We start from the raw sequence: 15,589 nt of genomic DNA, 5'->3' as shown, positions 1-15,589 counted from the left end.
CAATAAAATCAACCAATGAGCTGTCGCGGTCGCTAAAAATTATCTTTTTTATATACTTTTTTTTGTTAATATACGATAGCCTCAGGCCGCCTCAAATATGTGCATTAATCTATACCCCAGATGGCCACTCCTCACCTGGACAGGAGTTCAGACTGAAAGCATTTTTTCCCGTTCGTATTGGTGGCGGGTGCGCTGCTCCATTTACATGCCACTTCATAGTTTTACTTGCATTAGGCCAGTGGCGGGTGCTAATTTCCACCTCTGCTTCTTGTAGTAATTTATGCCAACACTCGTGCTCTTGCAATTAAATGTATTTATTTATCCACAATCAACATGGATGCTATTTCAACTTTGGCTTGATTGTTGCTTGAGAAAAATCACTTTAAGCATGGAAATCGTTAAATTCGCAACGCGTAAAATAGCCAGACTTCTAGGTAATATAAACAACTACAGGAATTAAAAAAAGAAATGACAACCCCGTCATCAGGACATTAATCAACATTAAACCGCTGTAATGCAGTCATAAATGCAGAAAGCTGTCCAGCAAAATTTTAACAGCACATTTAATTCTCAGGACATATATTAAGCCTTTTTAAAATCGAGGTAATAACGTTTTTTTTTTTTTTTTTTAATTAGCTGAAAAAAAACCCCCCAACTTAATTAAGCCACATTGGCAAGAGCTTGGGAGTGGAGTGTACTGTGTGTACAGTCTGCTATACATCTTAAGATAATAAGAGCACTTCGATGAAACCTTGTGGTAGGACATATTTCAGTACAGTTTTGTGTAGCTCAGTAATGAGTCTTATTAAATTACACTAATGGGCCAAAGGGTTTGGCAAAGGAGCACAGTGGTTTGTCTGAACGAGACAGAGACAAAAATCAAAATACATAAAAGTGCAAATATAAAGATTTGATACAGTCTCAAAAAGCTGTGAAACTCAGGCGAAAAGTACGGTCCAAAAAGTCACGGTTTGAAAAAAAATGAAGAGTGAGAAAATGTGAGCCAGTAATCTTAGGTATAACCAGGTACATGTGCGTGTGTGTGTGGGTGTGTGTGTGTGTGTGTTCCCAGCCTTACACACTGCAGGGGGGCAGCAGAACTCATCGAGTGGAGGGGAAAGGAGAGGAATCCAGATCCAGGTGGGAAAACTCTCCATCTAAATCAGTGGAGGAATCCGCCTCAGGACCAACCCAGCACAAAAATAACTCTGACCTGTCGACAGGCCGAGCTGGGCGATCAATTATTAATTACTCTCCTTTAAATCAGGGCTATAAACCCCACCTGCTTAGAGGGGCCTTTGACTGATAATAACTGCAACAATCAATATATTTGATGTAAATTTTATGACGATTATTCTTGAGGATTTAGACGACGGCATTTGGCAAAATTTAATGTTAAGTGTTTGTTCCATAATTGGTCACTGCATTATGTTTATTTAAGGGGTAAAGCACTTTGAACTGCTTCGTTGTTGAAATGGAAAAAAGAAAGAATGCTTTAAACTCCTCCTTGATGCCAACTGTTTGCAAAAACATCTTGAACTGCTCGAGAGTTTTATTTAGTTTGAAAAGCCCCTAAATATCCATTCAGACAACCTTCGTCATTAATTCTGATGCCGTGATTCATTATTCTGAATGCAGCGTTGGAAGCCTTCGTTCGGTGAAATAACTGCCATTGTTTCTCCATGAAAAATAACTCGATGCGTATGACTCGGCGCTGGGTGATGAATGATGGTTTTGATCCAAGAACAAAGCACCTGCAAAGAAACATTAATCACTTCTCAGCTGGGAAGCTTTAGACAATAAACACACAACTTGATGGGAGTTCGGTCAGCTCGCTTCCAGACCGATTTTTGGTTTTTGAATGGTTTATAAGCTACATTTAAAAAACCCCAAAAAAACTCCTTTTATTCAGTAATAGAAATGAAACTGCAAACGTAGCACTCTGAGTATTTTTGTCTGAATGTTAAAATAAAAAGAGGCTTTGAGAATTAAAATAGCTTTCTCTTCTTCTAAACCCAATTACAGATCACACCTGATGCCGGTCAAATCCTGATTCACTGTTGTTCCTCTCAAAACTCGCTGAAGATTTTCTCATCTGACAAAATCCTAAAGAGTCCGTCTCACGTTTTACTGGAGGTTGATGAATTGATCTCTTCCTAATTAAATTCTAAATGTACATTATTTTTCTCAACTGAATGCATTAAATAGAATGTAATAACATTGTCATTCTCTATAAATGAATGCTACAGGTTTAGATCTATGATAAACCATCTCTAGAGGTCCCTGAATGTCTGGAGGCCCCTGAATGGCCCCTACCAGCAGCTACTGAGTTTTCTTTGTCTTAATATCTCAGTCTTATAATTCTAGATCTCAGATGTTTAACATCAAACTATTATATAGAGTTTAACTTTGAGCCCCTGCCCCTCCAAAGGTCTCTGCACGGCCCTGTCCCTCGCTGTAAACGGAGGAACAAATTTGGACAGAGATGTTGGATACCAAAGAAACCTATTTAGTTTTGTTATTAATTTTGGGGAAGATGTCTACGTTTGAGAAAATTGTCTTTTGCACATGTGAAAGATTACCGTAGCATTTCTTCCACCTTTATACATTTACACTTTCAGATGTCTGCATCCGTTTGAAGTCTTTAGCTTCACAGCGTATTAAATGACATATTAACGAGGGCTCCACTTACATACCAATAATCTTTTGAATCCTGCAGTCTTTCTCATCACCGCTCCCAAACACGTTAACTTAACAAAGAAAGCTACTAATTCTTATGTAGATGTAAACTAAAGTCATTTTCATACTTGATAGTCCAGTGGACTCGGTTCGACTGGCACGTAAAGTTGCAACATTTGCTACATTTTCGGCTCCTGAGCTTTGCTTTCACACTGCACTGTATCAAACAAACCAACACCTTTGAAAAACCTGTTCCCCTCCTCGCCTGTGGTGGCGCTGCACCAAGAACCACTGAAGGAAATGACATAAAAGCCACAGAAAAAGACATAAACGCAACTTCCTTCTTCACGAAATGTGAATAAAAATAGAGTTCTGTCAGAGTTTGGCTGTGTTAGGAAGTCTCTTTTGTCGTTTGTAAAAGACCACGACCATTTCTCCTGCTGGCGCTTGACATGAGCATTTGTTTTGGTTATATTTACCCAGAACACCCTTTGCTAAGCTTTTGGGGCAATCTTTGATCCGCTTGCCATTTACATATGCATTCGAAGTGCATCAGAGTTTACTTTATTTGAACCAAGACAGAGGTTTTTACTAAATACCTGATGATACAACTACAGTCTTAAATAAGCCAAAATGTATTCTGATTCTGAAATAGAAAAGAAAAGTCTGCGAAGTAGAAAAACCAACACCTCTGATCCTGATTCTGGATTTTGTTCCTCCTGATGATTGTTTGTCCTTTAACATTGTTTAAGGACAAACAATGACACGACTTTCTGATGATTTGGTTTGTAACATATTTAATTTTCACTTTGTTTTTAAAAGTGGTAGAGTTTAATGACGCGTTACAGTTTCCTTAAGTGCTGCTCCCTGTGTGGCCCCATGAGCTGCCTGGAAACAGAAACACAACCTCTCCTTCACTCTGAACGTCGTGCTAAAATACGAAACAGGCCTCCAAGATGACAGACACACAAAGCTTTCACAGACAAGAAAGGTTGAAAGAGTTCTTACATCGTTTTGAAAATTGCGCACAAGAAAATGGCGAATACCAAACATCTAGATATTCTCAACCGTGATCAAACACCTGGGACTGAATTGTGAAACTGACAGAACAAAATAAATATCTTTAGACCTTATTGCTACCTTGCAATAGGAGTGTTTACCTTCGTTCATGAGTTCATGTGACAATACAGAATCTTCAAGAAGAAAACACAACTTAAAATATGAAGTGTATGAAAACACAAACACAGACGGTCTTTGACTCTTTCTCTCACACACACACACACCAACCCCGTTAAAGCTTTCTATGATTGCTTTATCGTTCATAGATTCTAATTGTGGGACTGTAGGCTGTATAAGTATTCAAAGATAAACACGGCTATAATTATCTAATCAAGTGTCCTCTCGTCTGGCTAGCAGCCTTAACAAGCTCCCTCCGTCATTATTCAGCTAATTAGGACATCATCGTAATCAGACAAACTCTGGCTTGTTGCAGATGAGATGCCGCATTAACACGGTAAACAAAATATGGCAGATATGGCAGGAAGACGCAGATAATTACAGGGGAGAGGATAAAAATACAAGAACAATCATACATTTATGTAGGAGTTCTTTGGAACTTGCCCCCCCCCAAAAAAAAAAAAAAAAAAAAAACCCACTAAATGTAAAAAGTGAAAAACAGCGATGCAGATTTCAAACCCGCAAATCCTCTGGATTACGTCAGACCTGAGCACAAGTGGCTCTGCTGAATATGACCCACAGCCGCAACTCTGCCTTTTATTTCTCCTTCAGCTCATTTTTAGTGCAGGTGTATTGCAACGACCCACTTGGAAAATCACAGGTATAATTAGAACATTGATAATTCATGATTCAACAATACTGTAGTTTATTATTAAATACTTTATTGAAGGGAGAGAGAAGGCAGAGGCAGTAACATAATGCAATGGTAATGTTTAAACTATATCATCAAAATAAACATTCAATAAATTGGAATATTATTGAAAAATTAATTTATTTCATCAACAACTCACTGAGTTATACAGATTTATTACACACACACACACACACATGTTTTCAAGCCTTTTTTTTAATAAGAAGGATGATTTTCCACTAACACCAAATAAAAATACGACATTTAAGATAAGAATATTACATCAAATCAGCAAAACAAAAAAGGCATTTTTAATACCTGCTTACATCATTTTTAGACAGGTATTTTTAACCTGAAAAACAAGCCTCATTGGATGAATACTCTAATGGAAATTATTATTATTATTATTATTATTATTATTATTATTATTATTATTATTATTATTATTATTGCTATAAATGAAATCACTTTTTTGGAAAAGGTTTTCTTTTGCAAACAAAAACTGCAAGTTCAAAATGGCATTTTAAAACCATTATTAATAAACCCAAACGCATAATGCATACCAGCACAGGTGAGTACAACAAGAAACGTACACAGAGCCGGGTCCGTGCAGCCATTAGAGGCGGAGCCAGGAAATGTTGGCAGGCTAGGCGTTGCTAACTCAGTCGGCTAAGAATAAGGATAAGATAGACTGGGCAAAAAAAAAAAAAAAAAAAAAAAAAAATATATATATATATATATATATATATATAAACAATTTGATGAAAATTTTAAAAAGCTTTTAAAAGAATTTTAGTATTTTATTGCTATTAATTCTTATTTGAAAACTGTATTACTATATTCACTTAAAAAAATGGAAGAAATCTGTAATGGAGTCTGGAGTCTATTGCCCAGGTGAACACGAAGCTATTACCTTCATTTCTAAAACAACACTGGGGTTTGATCTAACCCCGTTTCTTTAGAAATCTACAATCAACTCCCTTGTTACTCTTTCAAGCGGTAATCTGTTTGACGATTCAGATTTTACCCCAGGTTGGTTCCTAAATGCCTTTGGTAGAAAACCAGCAATAAAACGCTTTGACTCAAACCAGCTGGAAGTACAGAGGAGAAAATAATTGCTTAGCTCCATCAAATTTCTCAGTGGGTTGATAAGCAGAGCCAGACAAGAACTGGCTTTATCCAAACATATCCCTCAAAGGAAGGGTTTTTGCTTCATATAAAACAACAAAAAAAAGATGAAAAATATCTAAAGCTTACCAGACTTTGACACAGTGCTGCATGTTTTACATGGTCCTCAGGTTAATGAAGCTCTAATATGAGGCCATATTTCTTCCTGTAGTTAAAGCTCATTAGCCTTTGATTCTTTTAATGCAAACACAAAGTACTCCTTCTAGCAGTCAAACATCTACCATTGTCCACGATGTGTGCCTCTTTGACCTCTAGCTCTTTACTAATGAGGTGTAAATGGTCTCTACCATGAATGTGAGGGTAAAAGACTAAGGGTTCATTTACACCAGCCCTGTTTAGTCAAACGCTGAATCATTTGCCCCGAAAGTCCGATTCGCCTGGGGAGGCGTGAATGCGCAAGCTAAAAAGCCAAAAAAGCAAACTCTGATCCGCCTAGAAACCTCTGAGTCAGTTTGGTTGAAGTGAACGCCGGTACGGTTCGACTGTATATGTGAACGCCAAGCTGACAGGAGACCACTCCAAAAGAAGGAAGCGGACTACAGTGCAGGGCACTCTGGGTAAATACAAGCAAAACAAAAAGCACTGATCTAGCGTTAGTGGAAGAAATGGCTTGCTGTCTTTTATCAAAGACAAAAGAGAAATCCTACAACCGCTAAAATCTGACGTTACTCGATTTTTGGTTACATTTTGCAAAGAAGGAAGTTCTTTTTTGGAGGATTTTATGTCATTTCCCCCTGTGGTCACCACAGGTGAGGGGTGAGAACAGGTTTTTCAAAGGGTGTGGTTTGTTTGACCCAGTGCAGAGTGGGTCAAACGTGACTGTGATACGATTGTCAGAGTTGACTGACAAAACTCAACAACCCGTCCACCTCTTTATGTCTGATGCTCCACCTTTCTCTCCTACCGCCTCTTTAATTATCCTTTCTTTGTTTACCACGTACCCTGCCTTCCACCACACCATCAAACAGCCTGTGTGTGTGTGTGTGTGTGCCTTTGTTTTCCCCGCTGCTGTCGGTGCATTTGCCACTTCTGGCAAGCTCTGCCAGCGTTGGACATGCAACCAGCTTGCAGTTGCCTCGGTGATTGGCCCCGGCGCTGAAAGCCCCCAAAGACTTTAAGCAGGTGTGAGGAGTTTGATGTTGTTGGATTGGCTTCAAGTGGCGGCAGAACTACCCGTACACCGCTGCGGCACTTTAAAGCCGTACGTCGCCGAAGGTCGTGATGTATACGGGAGCCCTGGTGAATGTCTGAGATGTGTGTGACTGATCTCTATGAACAAAGCGTGTTGTAAGCAGTGAAAGTCCCTCTGCTCCTTGGCTGCAGTTTTAATTCATGTCATGCAGACACTGGAGAGATTTTTAAGAAGGAAAATTAAGTTTCTTTTTTTTTTAGGAGGTAATGAGTTCTTTCAGAGTTTTTGTTTTTGTAATTGTGGCTCTTCTCTACTACAATATTTATCAAACTGGAGCTGCAGAAATAGTCGAATCATGTGAAGTGAAATTTGTTATTATGGAAAATTGCTGCTGTTTTACATGTTTAAAACATGACACCTTAAATGAACCTAGTCGAGCAACTGAGAAATAGATTTTAGGTTGGTTTCTTCCAAAGCGCAGTGAATTTTCAAAGTGGCGGAAATGTGAAAAATGTACTTTTTTTTGGCTTTATGTCACGTTATAATTTTCTTATCGAAAACCACCCTTGAGAGTTTCCTTGATTCTTTCACGCATGTTTGAGAAATCATTTAATTGCCATGCCAACCACGCAGCTGTGCAAAACGCCTGGGTGGACCTAGCTCCGCCTTCAAGGACAAATATTCCTTCTGGGAGCTCACAGAGCAGCCATCCCCACCACACTCCCCATTCAGCTCCTTCAGACTAGCCAGTAGGCAATTGGCAAAACACCTGATGGAACTGCACATCTGCTGATCTCTTTATAGGACATACGTTTTATTGCAGTGCTGGTGGAAACATTGTTAAAGGGTTAATAGAGGAGCCATGTTGTGATGACTTTCTGAAGGCGGATTTTCAGAAATAGCAGGAGCTTCTTAAAGCGACAGAGATCCAATTTCAAGCCATTAAATCAAATCAAAGAGAAGTCAAATCTCTTTTAAGTCATATTTGATATACATAGCATTTCACATTTTAGAAGGACTGGATGAAGCGCTGCCTGACAGCCTTCAGAGCATCATCCAGAGCAGATCGCCATAACAAACCCAAACTGCTCAGTCCAAAACTGTGCAGAACTCCAAAGAACTGAACTGATGAGCAATTTGTCAAGTGTGTGCGGTCAAGTTCCTCCGCCTGAGGAAGGGCGACACATCTATCCCTCAATACCCCCAAAGTAGCAGCCTGTTACTAATCACATCCTTATTCAAAGTTTCCTGTTTCTAGAACCTTCACACAGAGAGCACCTTTCTATTAACATTCTTCTGAAGTCGAAATCATTTTAAAAGACACATATCGATCCACATAAAATCCATTTTTACTGAGAAAACTATGAATCACAGACATATCATTAATTAAAAACAGTGATATGAAATGATCTGAAACCTGCCAGTGGAAAGTCTGACACTCAGATGTGTTGGATGTCCAACGGCACGAAAATCCATAAAATTTCGTGAAAATTTACTATAAACAAGTTTTGTTTGTTTTTAACTGATGCAAGTTTGATGGACATTAGCCAGCATTTACAAATCAGCCAATCCAGGAGCACCAATTATCCTCCTTGGGGTGTGTGTGTGTGTGTGCGTGTGTGTGTGTGTGTGTGTGTGTGTGGGGGAGGAGGGGTTTGATTACTCCTGCCTCCCAAAATATGGAAGAATATATGCATATTCTCCACTTTTTTCTCACAGATAATTTGGATAACTTAGCTTCTGCAGCAATATCAACACAGTTTCAACTGTCCTTATTAATCCCTGTTGGTATACTTGGGCTTTGAACTATTAAAATGGCATTTCCAGACCGAGCTGCCGAAACACATTCTCATTGTAATGGTTGTGTGACGAAAATTTCATTTTGTTCTCACCTTCACGTTTGCCTGTCACAAGCCCCCTGCCCAGCTCTCCTTTCACTTTTAGATTTGCATTTGTTTTCAGTCAACCAAAGACTTTTTGTTCTGATTGGAAGTTGGACAAGCATCTCTAAAAAGAAAATAATATGATGTAAAAGCATTTTCCATTTTGAGAGAAAATAAATGTTCTGTAAAAAAATCATAAAAAAATTGGCTATACCTTTGTGAATAATCAATGGACCTCCTTATTGGGATAAAACCAATGTTTCCACTGGTATTGGAGGTTGGAACACCTCTCTGCCATCATCCTAATTTTTATCTCTCCATAATTTCCCCAAGGATTAAAGTTCAGACTCTACATATTAACATTACTTATAGTAAGCAGAAACTTGGCAAAATGAAAAAGACTTAAACCTTAATATGTATGGAGCATGACTGACTATCGTCCTTCATTTGAATTCATTTCAAACACATTTCATGTTCTCCAGAATCATGTTCTGCTTTGCGATGAGGAACGATCCCCGGGTTTCTTTCCCCTGAAGCGATGCAGACCTCCTGCATTGATTGCAAAGTAAAAACAAGATTTAATTGCCACATGAATCATCCTACCATAATGAGGATGATGAACTAATTCTTCATTTGCTTTTCATTTACTATAAATTGCCATGGGGGAAGTTAAAGTAATGGAGAAATTCACTATAAGCACTTCAGTTCAGGTGAAAATTGAAAATATGTTTGTGTACTCAAAAAAGAAAAAAAGAAAAAAAGGCTTCATGGTCATAGTTCATTAAAAAAAAACAACAACTCTTAAATTGTAAATGATTATTACAAATTCCTTTTGAAATATCAACTTCATTCCACTGCTGGTATAACTAAGGAATTTACTCAATGACATCCAATATTTTACATTGATAAAAATAGCTGCAAGTTTACTATGACATCCACATATGAACAAGTGATTACCAAATTGCCTGCAAGTATGCCCTAGCTTGTGATGACGTGTGCACTGCAAGGATAAACTGTTTCTAGCCAATTTGTTGTCGCTGCGAATCTGACTTGTAGTTTAAGCGTGTAGGAATGTGAACATGGGTGATGCTTCTGGATGAGTCATATTACCATTTATTTTACTACAGATGCAATCCTCTGGTGCCGTTCTAATTGTTTTTATATGAAAGACCACCGCTGGTCTTATTAGTGAGTCTTATTCTGAAGAGACCTTGTTAAGAGGTTCCTGGGCATTGAAGTGACGTGTGAGGGATGCTTCTGAATGAGGAGCAGAGGAGGCATCGCACATGCCCGTGTGTGAATCACCATGTGTAAAAATTCACCATGTCATAAAAGAAATATAATGGATCCATCCGGTTGTTGAGCGTAGACTAGAGTTTAGATTTGTGGCCTGAGTCGTGCCAAACCCCTCCCCAAAATCATTGATATTCATTGAGAGTCGAGTTGGACTCGGGCTTCTGTGGTCCAAGTCCAACAGAGAAAACCAATCAAGAATGTACAATATAAAGATGTTAATCTACTTATTATAATCTAGATAGAGGAGTTGGTGTTTAACCAGTTGAGGAAATAAAGATCGTAGGGTGTAGAAGTTGATGTGTATGCGGCTCCACTCCCATCAGTCTCACATCCCAGAGGATTTCCCTTTGACTTACCCTGTGGTTACAACAAGCGACAAAATGGAGCTGGAAGACGCTAAACAAAAACTAAAAACGGGAGAAGTTACACTTAAATGGTGGTCTGAAAAGAAGAGCAGTAAAATGACAATAAAACCAAAATGTCTGATTTACGGGTGTGTTGGGTTTTGGCTATAATTAAAGTGAATTAGTCGGGTTGGATTGGGATTGGATTGGACTTGGACACAATGTCTAGTGGCTCGGGTTGGATTTTTTTAGGCCTGATCTAAACTCTAATGTAGAGTTAATCAGCTAAGTGTAGCTTTATATCATGTTATAATGTCATTCCCTCATCAAAAACCCACCCGGAGTGTTGCTTTGTTCCATCTCAATATCTCAAGTCTTGTTTACATCCATAATTCTTGCTATTGGCTGGTCTGAGACGCCATATATTATCACTGCATCGGCTCACCCCTACAGACGTTGAATAATGCTGGACCTGGAACTACCCCATTAGTGAGTCTGAGGAATAACAGGTGGGCTGACTTAACACCACCACCACTGCATTGGTAATTTAACAAAACAGATGGGTAAAAGGCACCTTGGTCCTGCTCTGGCTTGTCGCAAGAAATGGCATAACAGATTACAGACTGATCAGAAACAATCCATTGAGAGGATAGCCTGGTCATTCAATATGCAGCAACCCCAGAGAACAGCACTGGCCCCACATCCTGGTACTGCAGACACTAGGAATGATTGGTTCATCACTTTATCTGCCTCTCTTCTTGCCCCGATGTGCCATTCACTCTGAAAGAGGGTAAATCTGGACTAATCAGACTGCATGACCTTCTTACATTGTCTTAGGGTGCATTCGCACAAGCCCTGTTTAATCTGCTTTAAACAAACTGTGGTTTGTTTGCATTGAAAGTCCAGTTCATTTGGGGAGGTGTGAATGTGTAGTCAAACGCTCACGTGGACCAAAACACTAATTCTGGTCCACCTAAAAACTTCGGTTTTAGTTTGATTAAAGTGAACTCTAATGAGGTTCAAATGTACATGTGAACGCCAAGCGGACTGAAAATTATTCCAAAAGCAGGAAGCAGACTACAACGCCAGGAATTCTGGGTAAATACAACCAAGCCAAATACAGGAGTCTATAGCGTTGGCCAGAGAAATGGCACTTGGTCTTTTACCTAAAAGAGAAATCCTAAAACTGCTAAAATCTGATGCTGCTACAGTTTTGTTTCCACTATGTGAAGAAAAAAGTTGCCCTCATTGTCTTCTTCTGAGGTTTGTGTTGTTTCCTTCAGCAGTTCTTTTTACAGATATTTCAATTAATTCGGATCAGTTGACACAGCACAACGTGAAAGTGAACCGCACCAGCTGAAAAGGATGCAAATTTTACAATTTTGGCCCCCAATCTGACCGAGACTGTCGGGTATGAGAACACCACTATAGTCCAATGTTTATGCTTCCTTGCAAACTGTAGCCTTTTTCCTCTGGTTAGTGGTTTTCTTGCAACTACACAAGTGTTTTGTCCCAATCCTCTGGGTTCCCTTTGTTTTTAATTTCACTGTTAAACATATCCCAGAGTTCTGACCAAATGTTTTAGATGATCACCACCGATCACAGTCATTCAGGTTTTTTTAAACTACATTTCTTCCTGAGAGACGATGGTTCCCCACAGTCCTCAGTTTTTATCTGCATTGGCGAGTCCTCAACTCAGTTTCAGTCATTTCTTCAATCTCTTTAGATGTTTTCATAGCTTGATGCCTGCCAATTATTAGAATCTCCTTAAACAGACTAACATGTGTTTTACAAGCCCAAGATTTCTTCCCACATGGTTGTTTAAGAAATTAGAAGCTAGTAATTGGGGCGTGCTGTGGTGGCGTAGGGGATAGCGCAACCCACATTTGGAGGCCTTGAGTCCTGGATGTGGATGTCGCAGGTTCGATTTCCGGACCCGACTGACATTTGCTGCATGTCTTCCCCCCTTTCCTGTCAGCCTACTGTCATATGGGGGACACTGGAGACGCCTTGGAGGGGGAAAAAAAGCTAGTAATTGCATCAGCTGGTGTTAAGTGACTTGTTACTAGACTGTAGACAGCGCAGTAATCGTCCAATAGACAGCTCATACTTATTTGCACATTTAAATTCAGGTGATAGCTCTTTCTTTCAGCCAGGCAGAGTTAACCATAAAGTATTTCCTGTTAAGCATAACAAGTAGATCAATTTAAAAGGATAACGCGGGTCTTCTTTTAAATTTGTAATCCAGTTTTTCAAAATAGTTTCTGTTTTTTCATAAATCCACATTTCTCTCACTTTCAGCCCACCCATTGTATACTCAGAGCTTTCTCTGAATCATTACACTGTACATAGCAAGATCACAGCTTCCAGTGTGTCGTGGAAACCCAGTTTAAGGTCTTCCTTGCTGCTTCATGTTCAGCAGTCAGGATTCTTTTTTTTTTGTTGTTGTTTTATTTTAGTGCATGGCCCCAGAACTCATGCTGACATATGTTTGTGTTCACATTTTTAAAGCTTATGACATTAGAGCCTGTCCATTTTCTGCTTTTTCGTACAGACATGCAAATCTCATTAATATTACACTGAAAAAATAGAGAATAGTTGATTGAAAATAACTGAATCGCTTCAATGACAAGTGAGTGAATTAGGTTTTTGTGTGTTGCTGCTTGAATCATACAAAAGGACTCAAAAACATACATTTATATTTAGCCGTTACTTTTTTTTAAAAAAGTAACCTATATTGAGTGCAAGTTATGCAGAGTCATGTGGTGAAATAATGAAACAGACACACACACAAAATAAATGAGCCCATGCTAGTCAGACTGTTTAGATTGTCCCCTCCTCTCTCCAAGTAGGCCAGGTGTGACTGCGTTTAGGTGCTTTTATCTTTGTCACTTTTGATTTATGTGGAGACAGAAAAGGACGCAGTTTCTGCCATATGCAAGGACAGGACAAAAATATCACACAGTAGATGACAGTGCAAGAAAATTACGAGAGATGGGTCTAAAACTTTATGGCTCATCGTGGCATTAAGTCTGAAGGCCGATAGTTTGGAAAGCATATTAGGAATAGATGGTGAAGTTTCAGTCTTTGTAATAACTCCAGTGTGTGTTTTCATGCTCGGTGGGTGACCATGGTGTATAACCAGCTTGTTAAAGCGAACTCTGCAGAGCAAAACATCAGTGTTGTGATCATGGTGATGCAATACAAAGAAACAACGCACTCCGACATGCGATGCCGTGTTGATGTACGAGGGAGGATGAATGGTGAAAAATGCATTGATAATGCACAGGTTTTAATAATCAGACTTGCATAAAAATTTGCTTTTATTATTAACTTTTATCATGGCGTTTTATATCTGGATCAAGACCAGTGATGAAAATCTATCAGAATTTTTTTTTAAGTTAATTTTTAACCGTATTTTTGCTTTCAGGAACAGAGTCTTTTTATAAAGAGTTAAAATATATTTTCCTTTTCAACGTCTAAAGTTTTTTCAACTCATTGTTGGAATTGTATTGTCGAACAAACAATAATGTTCAGTCAGGATTCTGGATTATATTGATGCAGAACGTGGTGCGGAACATTTTAACATATTAACATTTATAATACCTGTGTTCGCAGGTGACTGTCCCCACTGTGGTCACCACATTGTTTAAGGCAAGTTCTGTAACAAAAACAAGAATAAGTGGTTCAGCCATGCGTTGAAGGTCCACTTATTGTTAGGGAGCGCCATATAAATATAGTAAAGAATAAATTAGTTTTAGAATGGAGTATCTCTCTATGGTTCCAAAAATTTTGAAGCATAGGATGTAAATATTTCTATCAAGAAAAACACCTCAGAGATTTCGTTTAAATCTGCTTACACTGGTGTAAAATTACCCCAAAAAATGTATGATGGATACTACGTTTGTTTGAAATACCTAGCATGGAAAAACCAATTAAAAGTTGTTTTGTTTTTCAGGTCTGTAGAGCTAAACTCATAGTCTGGCAGGTGGCAATAAACTACAGCGGGGTGTCGTTATTTTGAGATTATTTTCAAAGTTGTGTTAAAAAAATATTTGGCAGGAATCTAGCCACTTATTATCACAGGTACCTCCAGGGAGAAACAGGTTTTTAATAGATGTCACTTCCTTCAGTGAAGTAGCTAATACAAGCAGCATGAAGGAATTACAATATCAGAATTATGTTTTTGTTTATCCTGGCAACCATGCCAGTTGTCACAGCAACCAACTAAAACAACTTTCTGCATGATTACAATGGCGAGTGAAACTGCAGCAGACAGTATAATGAAGTCACCCTGTATCATCTCAGTGACTAAGTCAAATTAATACATGTCAAACGCACAGTTGCGCCTTTGAAATGCTTATTTAGGTATTCCTCTCTGCCCTGTTTACAGCCCATCATGTTGACTGATTTTGACCTAATTGGTGTGAGCTCATTTTCCACATGTCACCAATTAGAAAGACTGGCTCCCAAGGAAGCCTGCCAATTGGCTGATCAACCCCATTAAATGCAGGCCAGCTAGATAAAGGATTAAACAGGTAGAAAATTGACTTTGCATTTAAAGAAGGCTTTAAAAAAGGAAAGAGAAAAAAAAATAACGCTCATGCAAATAAAGAAATGTGAATCTATAGGGATAAAAAGGATGAAAGTGATAAGATACAAGATTGACCTTTTCCTGCTTGTCGTATTGCCTGACAATAACAGATGAGATCATAAAACTTGCTTGTTTTTGTTTGCGGAGTCAGTCTTGTGTTCCACCTGCGGTGCACAGCGAGTGCCACCATATGGTTTTTGACTCTGTTTAGATTTGTTTGCCGTAGTTTTTTTTTTCTTTCTCTACAGTGTTTGTTTCGTGATCGCCCACCATTTTCCGTCCCCCACTGACACTTTGGCCTGTGGTGTGGGGTTCCCGTGCCAACTCCCAATCCAGACAACACTAATTAGAATGAGAACCGCACCATGGAGATTTATGAGACGAAAACAACAAAAAACAAGAGACACAAAAACTCATTTATCCATATTAGCCTCATTAATGAGGGAGCAAAGCAAAGGCTGTGTAAAGATAGACAGAACCTTGATGGCCATTCGGTTCAATTCGTTGTCGTTTGCTCTCCCATTGTTGATATTGATAAACCATTTGGCCTCATTCTTCTTTTATCCATGTTCTGTGAGTTTCATCTTTTTCAAAGCTGAGTGGTGG

Source organism: Gambusia affinis, linkage group LG04, assembly GCF_019740435.1.
Source record: "Gambusia affinis linkage group LG04, SWU_Gaff_1.0, whole genome shotgun sequence".
Lineage (NCBI taxonomy): Eukaryota > Metazoa > Chordata > Actinopteri > Cyprinodontiformes > Poeciliidae > Gambusia > Gambusia affinis.
This window is presented reverse-complemented; position numbering follows the sequence as displayed.